The sequence below is a fragment of the Cherax quadricarinatus genome, chromosome 59, assembly GCF_038502225.1.
Source record: "Cherax quadricarinatus isolate ZL_2023a chromosome 59, ASM3850222v1, whole genome shotgun sequence".
Lineage (NCBI taxonomy): Eukaryota > Metazoa > Arthropoda > Malacostraca > Decapoda > Parastacidae > Cherax > Cherax quadricarinatus.
The window spans coordinates 25,033,877-25,044,113 of NC_091350.1; positions in this window are offsets into that span (position 1 = coordinate 25,033,877).

Consider the following 10,237-nt stretch of genomic DNA (forward strand, 5'->3'; position numbering starts at 1 on the left):
TTGCATTTATCTACATTGAACTGCATCTGCCACTTTTCTGACGAAGAATAGAGTTTGTTTAAATCCTCCTGAAGTTCCCTAACATCTACGTTTGAATCAATTATCCTACCTATCTTTGTGTCATCGGCGAATTTGCTCATATCACTAGTAATTCCCTCATCAAGATCATTGATATATATTATAAACAACAACGGGCCCAAGACTGATCCCTGTGGAACGCCACTTGTTACAGATCCCCACTCGGATTTAACCCCATTTATGGACACTCTCTGCTTCCTGTCAGTGAGCCATGACTCGATCCACGAGAGCACTTTTCCCCCAATGCCATGAGCTGCCACTTTCTTTAACAGTCTATGGTGCGGAACTCTATCAAAAGCCTTACTAAAATCTAAGTAAATAATATCAAATTCTTTATTGTGGTCAACAGCCTCAAAAGCTTTACTGAAGAAAGTTAATAAATTAGTTAGACAAGACCGGCCTCTTGTGAATCCATGCTGAGTATCGTTAATCAAGCTATGCTTATCGAGATAGCTTCTTATAATCTCAGCTATAATTGACTCTAGTAATTTGCCTACAATTGAGGTCAGGCTTATTGGGCGGTAATTTGACGGTAACGACAGAGATGTGAACTAACCCAGAGATGTGAACTAACCCAGAGATGTGAACTAACCCTGAGATGTGAACTAACCAAGAGATGTTAACTAACCCAGAGATGTGAACTAACCCAGAAATGTTTACTAACCCTGAGATGTAAACTAGCCCAGAGATGTGAACTAACCTAGAGATGTTAATATCCCCGAGATGTAATCTAACCCAGATATGTGAACTAACCCGGAGGTGTAAACTAACCCAGAGATGTGAACTAACCCGGAGATGTAAAGTATCCCAGAGATGTGAACTAACCCAGAGATGTGAACTAACCCGGAGATGTAAACTAACCCAGAGAAATGAACTTTCTCAGAGATGTGAACTAATCCAGAGATGTAAACTAACCCAGAGATGTGAACTAACCTAGAGATGTGAACTAACCCTGAGATGTGAACTAACCCAGAGATGTGAACTAACCCAGAGATGTGAACTAACCCAGAGATGTAAACTAACCCTAAGATATGAACCAAGCTAGATATGAACTAACCCAGAGATGTGAACTATCCCAGAGATGTGAACTAACCCAGAGATGTTAACTAACCCAGAGATGTGAACTAACCCAGATATATGAACTAACCCAGAGATGTAAACTAACCTTGAAATGTGAACTAACCTAGTGATGTGAACTAACCCAGAGATGTGAACTAACTCAGAGATGTGAACTAACCCAGAGATGTAAACTAATCCAGAGATGTAAACTAACCCAGAGATGTGAACTAACCTAGAGATGTGAACTAACACAGAGATGTGAACTAACCCAGAGATGTGAACTAACACAGAGATGTGAACTAACCCAGAGATGTAAACTAACCCAGAGATGTAAACTAACCGAGAGATGTGAACTAACCCAGAGATGTGAACTAACCCAGAGATGTAAACTAACCCAGAGATGTAAACTAACCCAGATAGGTTAACTAACCCAGAGATGTGAACTAACCTAGAGAGGTGAACTAACCCAGAGATGTGAACTAACCCAGAGATGTGAACTAAGGCAGATATGTAAACTAACCCTGAGATGTTAACTAACCCAGAGATGTGAACTAACCCAGAGATGTGAACTAACCCAAAGAGTTGAACTAACCCAGAGATGTGAACTAACCCAGAGAGGTGCACTAACCCAGAGATGTAAACTAACCCAGAGAGGTGAACTAACCCAGAGATGTAAACTAACCCAGAGAAGTGCACTCACCCAGAGATGTGAACTAACCCAGACAGGTGCACTAACCCAGAGATGTAAACTAACCCAGAGATGTGAACTAACCCATAGATGTGAACTAAGCCAGAGATGTAAACTAACCCAGAGAGGTGAACTAACTCAGAGATGTTAAGTAACCCATAGATGTGAACTAACCCAGAGATGTGAACTAACCCAGAGAGGTGAACTAGCTCATAGATGTTAACTAACCCAGAGATGTGAACTAACCCGGAGATGTGAACTAACCCAGAGATGTTAACTAACCCAGAGATGTGAACTAACCCAGAGATGTAAACTAACCCAGAGAGGTGAACTAGCACAGAGATGTTAACTAACCCAGAGATGTGAACTAACCCAGAGATTTGAACTAACACAGAGATGTGAACTAACCCAGAGATGTGAACTAACCCAGAGATGTGAACTAACCCAGAGATGTGAACTAACCCAGAGATGTGAACTAACCAAGAGATGTGAACTAACCCAGAGATGTGAACTAACCCAGAGATGTGAACTAACCCAGAGATATGAACTAACCCAGAGATGTTAACTAACCCAGAGATGTGAACTAACGCAGAGATGTGAACTAACCCAGAGATGTGAACTAACCCAGAGATGTTAACTAACCCAGAGATGTGAACTAACCCAGAGATGTGAACTAACCCAGAGATGTGAACTAACCCAGAGATGTGAACTAACCCAGAGATGTGAACTAACCCAGAGATGTGAACTAACCCAGATATGTGAACTAACCCAGAGATGTGAACTAAGCCAGAGATGTTAACTAACCCAGAGATGTGAACTAACCCAGAGATGTGAACTAACCCAGAGATGTGAACTAACCCAGATATATGAACTAACCCAGAGATGTAAACTAATCTTGAAATGTGAACTAACCTAGTGATGTGAACTAACCCAGAGATGTGAACTAACTCAGAGATGTGAACTAACCCAGAGATGTAAACTAACCCAGATATGTAAACTAACCCAGAGATGTGAACTAACCTAGAGATGTGAACTAACACAGAGATGTGAATTAACCCAGAGATGTGAACTAACCCAGAGATGTGAACTAACCCAGAGATGTAAACTAACCCAGAGATGTAAACTAACCGAGAGATGTTAACTATCCCAGAGATGTGAACTAACCCAGAGATGTTAACTAACCCAGAGATGTAAACTAACCCAGAGAGGTGAACTAACCCAGAGATGTGAACTAACCCAGAGAGGTGAACTAACCCAGAGATGTGAACTAACCCAGAGATGTGAACTAAGGCAGATATGTAAACTAACCCTGAGATGTTAACTAACCCAGAGATGTGAAGTAACCCAGAGATGTGAACTAACCCAAAGAGTTGAACTAACCCAGATATGTGAACTAACCCAGAGAGGTGCACTAACCCAGAGATGTGAACTAACCCATAGAGGTGAACTAACCCAGAGATGTAAACTAACCCAGAGAAGTGCACTAACCCAGAGATGTGAACTAACCCAGACAGGTGCACTAACCCAGAGATGTAAACTAACCCAGAGATGTGAACTAACCCATAGATGTGAACTAACCCAGAGAGGTGAACTAACTCAGAGATGTTAACTAACCCAGAGATGTGAACTATCCCATAGATGTGAACTAACCCAGAGATGTAAACTAACCCAGAGAGGTGAACTAACTCAGAGATGTTAAGTAACCCATAGATGTGAACTAACCCAGAGATGTGAACTAACCCAGAGAGGTGAACTAGCTCATAGATGTTGAATAACCCAGAGATGTGAACTAACCCAGAGATGTGAACTAACCCAGAGATGTTAACTAACCCAGAGATGTGAACTAACCCAGAGATGTAAACTAACCCAGAGAGGTGAACTAGCACAGAGATGTTAACTAACCCAGAGATGTGAACTAACCCAGAGATTTGAACTAACCCAGAGATGTGAACTAACCCAGAGATGTGGACTAACCCAGAGATGTGAACTAACCCAGAGATGTGAACTAACCCAGAGATGTGAACTAACCCAGAGATGTGAACTAACCCAGAGATGTGAACTAACCCAGAGATGTGAACTAACCCAGAGATATGAACTAACCCAGAGATGTTAACTAACCCAGAGATGTGAACTAACCCAGAGATGTGAACTAACCCAGAGATGTGAAATAACCCAGAGATGTTAACTAACCCAGAGATGTGAACTAACCCAGAGATGTGAACTATCCCAGAGATGTGAACTAACCCAGAGATGTGAACTAACCCAGAGATGTTAACTATCCCAGAGATGTGAACTAACCCAGAGATGTGAACTAACCCAGAGATTTGAACTAACCCAGAGATGTGAACTAACCCAGAGATGTTAACTAACCCAGAGATGTGAACTAACCCAGAGATGTTAACTAACCCAGAGATGTGAACTAACCCAGAGATGTTAACTAACCCAGAGATGTGAACTAACCCAGAGATGTTAACTAACCCAGAGATGTGGACTAACCCAGAGAGGTGCACTAACCCAGAGATGTGAACTAACCCAGAGAGGTGAACTAACCCAGAGATGTGAACTAACCCAGAGAAGTGCACTAACCCAGAGATGTAAACTAACCCAGAGATGTGAACTAACCCATAGATGTGAACTAACCCAGAGATGTAAACTAACCCAGAGAGGTGAACTAACTCAGAGATGTTAACTAACCCAGAGATGTGAACTAACCCAGAGAGGTGAACTAGCTCAGAGATGTTAACTAACCCAGAGATGTGAACTAACCCAGAGATGTTAACTAACCCAGAGATGTTAACTAACCCATAGATGTGAGTGGCCATAATATATCAAGATGTGTATTGGTTGTTCCGCATTTCATGTTAACAATGTTTGTCATAAAGCGGCTGCCGCTACCTGAGGCAGAAACCGATGGTCTGAGGCAGCCAAAAATTTATGAAGCAGCAAAATGTATATATACTCTAAAAGAGAGCATATGTATATATGAGTATGTGTGTGTTCACTTTTGCATACGAATGTATATGCATATGTTTCCTGATGTATACATAAATGTGTTTTTGTTGCATACTCATATACCTTAACATATTTTAAATTCAGTATTTGTAAAAAAATATTTAAACTGATAAAGGGAACTGCGTTGGTCTCATGTTTTTTTTTTCAACTGAGAATTTGATGTGTTAAGGGTCCGAGAAAGTAGCTATAATATTCCTGTGTTATAGTTAATAAAATAATCCCATTAAAAGCTAAAGTACCCACAAATATTTCAAACTTTCCTATACGTAAGAGATACATAAACATTGAAAGTTAAAAGCCGATCAGAATATGCATTCTCCAGTTATTGCATTGAATCCCACTATTCCAACTTTGTTTAACTATGGTCTATTTATACACGGGCTCCATTTCTCTTTTCTGTTAGTGTGACTCTGTAAATGGTCCAAGTCGGACCATTTACAAAGGTCCTCTCTCCTGTGTGCGGGTTATTTGTGTATTGTTCCAGCCTCTTTGTTCTCCACTTATTTCTGGATATCGCGTTAAAGGTAGAAAAGATCAACGATGTATATAACCATTGGTCAGAACAAACATACAACACAGAGCTGCTACAATGTCCCAGTACAACAAAAAGCATTCAATTTGACTAATAATACCGTCTATGGAAAATTATTGCTTAATAAAACAAAGTCTGGAGATACACATAGATATATAAATTGTGAGAACACAAAGATGCAGTTGGATTAAGATGGAGACATTCGTTCACTCACCAAGCCAAAATTTAATGATTAATAAACTTCTCTACCTCGTTTTTTTTCCAGATTCTTGAGATTGCAAAAATGACTGTATAATTTTTTGGTATAAAGTGCTAATGTTATATTATGGACATGATGTGCGATTGCTGTATAAAAACACAGATTCTGGAGAGGCGTAGAATAAGGGGAGATATTATTGAAGTGTATAAGTGGATGACGGGCATAAACAAGGGAGACATTAATAAAGTACTGAGGGTGTCGAACCAGGTAAGAACCAGGAATAATGGATTTAAGTTGGATAAATTTAGATTTAGAAAGGACATAGGTAAGTACTGGTTTTCTAACAGAGTTGTAGATGCGTGGAACAGTCTTCCCAGTGGGGTGATAGAGGCTAAGACCTTGGGTAGCTTTAAGAAGAGACTGGACCAATATATGAGTGGGAGGGGCTGGGTTTGATTGGTGTCATTTGGTACGGGAGTTATTTCTTGGGTGGCTTTAGGTAGAGATCGTTTTGATAAGGACCTGCCTCGTATGGGCCAGTAGGCCTTCTGCAGTGTTCCTACATTCTTATGTTCTTATGTTCTTATATTCAGTCTAAATTGTAGGGATTTACACAGAGAGTTAAAGAGAGAACCATTGGTTTCATATATGGATTTCTCAGATTAATAATGGGTCAGGAGCTATAATGTTTGTTACCCAATTTGGGGGAGACTTAGAAGCTGTAACAAGGCCTGGAGACTTAACTATGGAACTCATTGAAAATAACTCACTTTAGCTTTGGGTAAACATAGTAATTTATCATGTTTACCCTTGCAAGACTTATAACCTATGTCTGGAGCTTACCTTTGGGACCAAGAGCTGTAGCATCTTGAAAAACATGGACCCAGGATTTGTAGCTTGTCTAATACCACACAAGTGGCCTGGAACAGGCTCTATTGTCTGCTTGTTACTGCTTGTGAATTAGTTTTGGCTACCCTAGTTTGTGTTGCTTTATCACACACACATCCATCAGACACCCGTCTGACGGATGAGCTGGGGTGTGTTTTTATCCTAAGTGATTAATAGTATTTTGCTGTCATGACTGCCTACCCTAGTTTGTATCTTACTTAATCTCGTATACATATCACGTCTGGCACACCCACCCCACTCTCCAATTCTATTGTCTCCTAGATTTTTAATGGAATATAGAATCGTTAGGGGTTGAGAATGTTTATATAATATTCGATTGTGTCTTTCTGAGAATTAATATTAATTCGATCCCTCGTCTCTCTCTCTCTCTCTCTCTCTCTCTCTCTCTTTTTTTTTTTTTTTTTTTTTTTTTTACACAGGGTTTGACAAGGTTAAGGATCCCTAGCTTTATTGGCAGCTATTTACAGGTTAAGGATTCCTAACTTTATTGGCAAGCTAAGAGCTGTTACCTACATCAGCTCATTTGAAAGCATTTTTATTGTTATGAGACATACAAGTACGGGACAGGATGAAGTTGGAGCCATCTGTGGGCCAGCATTTTCATTTGATCAACTGACTTTATCTCGTTGACATCATGACATCATTATGCTGAACGAATGTGTTCCATACTCGAGTCATCCTGGGTATGTATGATCTCAGATGGAGTGATGTTCTGGAGAAGGGTACAGCCAGAGTGAAATTGCTGCTTTCTGCCCGTCTTGTGGCATAAAAGCTTGTTTCACGCTGTCCTCGAAGTGGATCCAAGTGTGGTATTTTGACAATATTGGCCTTGTACATAACAGTAAGGCCACCCACATCCCTCCTATGTTGAAGGCTCTGCTGAAATGACAGATCTATCCAGGATGGGTCCAGGCGAGAGATGAGACGTCTTGCTCTGTTCTCTACTCTGTCAAGCAGTCGCAGATGAGAGGGGGGGGCAGGCAAACCAAGAAAGTGGAGCATACTCAAGGTGTGAGCGTACTTGTGCCTCGTACAGGATCTTGCAACCCCTACTGTCAAGCAGATGGGAGATACGGCGAAGTGCTGTAAGCTTCCTGGCTGCCTTGTTTGCAAGATTTACAACGTGGTTCTTCATGGTTAGTTTGTAGTCAAATTTCACCCCAAGGATATCAACTTCTTCTCCAGGTGCCAACATCCTCCCATTCATCCTTACTACTGCACCAGCATTACCATCATGGTTCCTAGAGATGATCATCATTTGCGTTTTCTCAGGTGCAAATGTTACTTGCCATCTATTTCCCCAAGCTGATATAGCTCTCAGCTGGTGATTGATGTAGCTTAGAGCAGCTGGCATTTCTTCTCTTGGATAAGTGAATGTCAGTGTACAGTCATCTGCATATGCATGTGATTCTGGGATGAGATGAAGAAGGTCGTTGAAGTAGACATTCCATAACAATGGACCCAGCACGCTTCCTTGTGGAACACTTGCCCCAATAGGATGTCTTGCTGATTCCATTACATTGAGAACTACACTTAGAGATCTACCGTGAAGGTAATCACTGAGGAGACATAGCGTAGAGCCTGCAATTCCCTCTCTCTCTCTCTCTCTCTCTCTCTGCAGTGGCTTATAGGGTATTATTATTTAACCTGGGATTTCTATAGAGAGAGCGAGACACGTCAAGTGATGAAGCATGGATTTACTAAGAGGTGAATTTGACTAGTAGTTGAAATAATGGGCTGGCTGTGAGGAGAGGTAGTTACTCCTATTGAAAGTATTTAACTCGCTAACTCAGTCTCTGCGAAATCATTGTTGTGATAATTATTGATATAATCTAAATAACAAAAAAAAAAGACACAATACCGTGACTGGAACAATACACAAATAACCCGCACATGGGAGAGAGGAGCTTACCACAATGTTTCGGATCAACTTGGAACATTTCCGAAGTCACACAGTGTGTCTTTGTAAATGGTCCAATTCAGACCGACACGTCGTCGTAAGCTACTCTCCCGTGTGCGGGTTATTTGATATAATCTGTTGTATTAACCCTTCTTATGTACTACCTTGAAAAGTGTTATAATATCTTACTGTATGTTATGATATCCTGTTGTGACAATATGTAGTGTTGTGATAACTATTGTTAAAACCTGTTTTGTTAGCGCTAGTGTTGTACTAACTTGATTGTGTTGTGACAAAGTGTTGTAACTCTGTAGTGTTGTCGTTATTACTCAGTAATGACGGTATATCTTTGTGATGTTACGACAAGACGAGAGTTTGTAATCAGTGAAGTGTTATAACTTGTTATTGCTGTGAAAAGTGTCATAATAATATATGAAAGTGTTGTTGTATCGACATGATATGTCAGTGATGTGATGTACTTGACATCCAGCCTCCAAAACGAAGAACATTAAACCAGGTTGCCTATGTATATATTAAAAAAACATCACTATTGTACATAAAAATGTAATGTTGTATATTTAACTCTCAAAGAATGTAAACTGTTCACCTCTTCCAGAATTGTTCATGAACTGTTTGAAATTGTAAGCAATGTATTGTTGATGAAGCTTTGTGTATTGTATTAATGACAAGGGGAGTAAGAATAATAAACGCTGGTCACCCTAAACTGAATATTGAAGCCTTGTGTATAGTATTCTCTTGTATGCTTTTTTTTTCCATCGTTGTATAAATTGTATTTCTTGAATAAATAAATTGTAAATCATGATATAGTGTTTTTAGTTTTTTACTAAATATTCGATAGTGTCAAAAAAGTGTCAACCTCTAAAATGTTGGACCCAGAGTTGTAGCTTGTATTATAACTCATAAAGGGTTAGGATTTGTAGCGCTTGTTACCCCATGGGACCAAGAGCTGTAACATCTTTGGTACAATAACCCTTACGAGTATGTCAAAATTGTTCATTACAGTCTGAAAATCTCAGGATACGAAACTCCACATTTCAGTTACTCGACACTAAGGAAATAAAAAAAATCTTCATTATGCGGTCTTGATGCAAGGAAATGGATTCACTTCACGATTACAAATGAAGGGGAAAAATCTTGATACTTGGAAATGGAGCTACACCACTCTGAACCGCCCTGAGATAACCACCTCTAGGTAGGGATCTTGTAATAATGTTGGTAAATTAAAGACAATGTATGATTGGTAAAAGTACACAAGTACAACTAATGTGATATTTTATTGTGGCAACGTTTCGCTCTCCAGGAACTTTGTCAAGTAGGGAACTTGCTCCTGCTGACACAGTCTTGATCCGAAGAATTGGAATTCGCGTCATAGCGTGATCGGGTGGCCAGTACCATAACGTAATAGGTCCCAATTTCCCGAAAAAATGGCAAAATTTAATATTTTATAGAATTTTTGTGGGGTAAGAACTCCTACTTTCTGCCAAGCCATTGCAAGTCGAGCCATAGCGAGTTACAGCCCCTTACTTACCAAAGAAATAGTAATAGCAATACTAGTTGAGGTAGTTTATACGAACAAGAGAAAAAGGAGCATTGAAGGAGAGCAAATGATACACGAGAGTAGGATAAAATCCCCTTCTAGACAAAACTCTTTTAGGACAGAACACATCTAGGCAGAAAACAGGAAAGGCAGTACAAATATAGGAAAGGTGAAATGATAAGGAGAGGAGCAAATGAAGATCAGTTCAAGTCACGAGTGGAAAAAGGGATTATTAGGCTAAGGTAGCAAGGGATTCGAAAGCTAACTCAAAAGGGTTCTTTCAGGTATACAGAAGTAACTCT